Source organism: Phalaenopsis equestris, unplaced genomic scaffold, assembly GCF_001263595.1.
Source record: "Phalaenopsis equestris unplaced genomic scaffold, ASM126359v1 Scaffold000753, whole genome shotgun sequence".
NCBI lineage: Eukaryota > Viridiplantae > Streptophyta > Magnoliopsida > Asparagales > Orchidaceae > Phalaenopsis > Phalaenopsis equestris.
Genome location: NW_018165193.1, coordinates 38,139 through 38,458, shown reverse-complemented (window position 1 = coordinate 38,458; position 320 = coordinate 38,139). Strand labels below are relative to the sequence as shown.

Below are 320 nucleotides of genomic sequence, written 5' to 3'. Positions count from 1 at the left end.
GGGTGGTTGCCTGGTGGGTGGCGATCTGGTTGCTTACTCTGTTTCTGCTACTTCTCTACTTTTAGGGCTAAGATCTGGACATCTTTCAGCAACCCATAAGGCTGCAGCTACACAATGTTATTGATAGCTGGCTTCAAACCCCTTAGATAATGGGTTATGGTATGTTGTTCTTGTTTGATCAAATCACACTTCATCTACAACTGGTGAAATTGTGCTCTGAATTTCTTCACTGGTAGATCTCTCTGTTGAAGGTAATGGAATCTCGAAAACATATTCTGCCGGTAATGAGGAGGTAGGGATTTTCTTTTCATCTTCTCTCG

General features: G+C 42.5%; 1 protein-coding gene across 1 annotated transcript in view; it reads left to right on the top strand.

Annotated features, from left to right (window-relative positions):
- The window catches only part of LOC110030690, an 86,109-nt gene that overhangs the window by 61,244 nt on the left and 24,545 nt on the right, over positions 1–320 (top strand). The window lies entirely within an intron of this gene.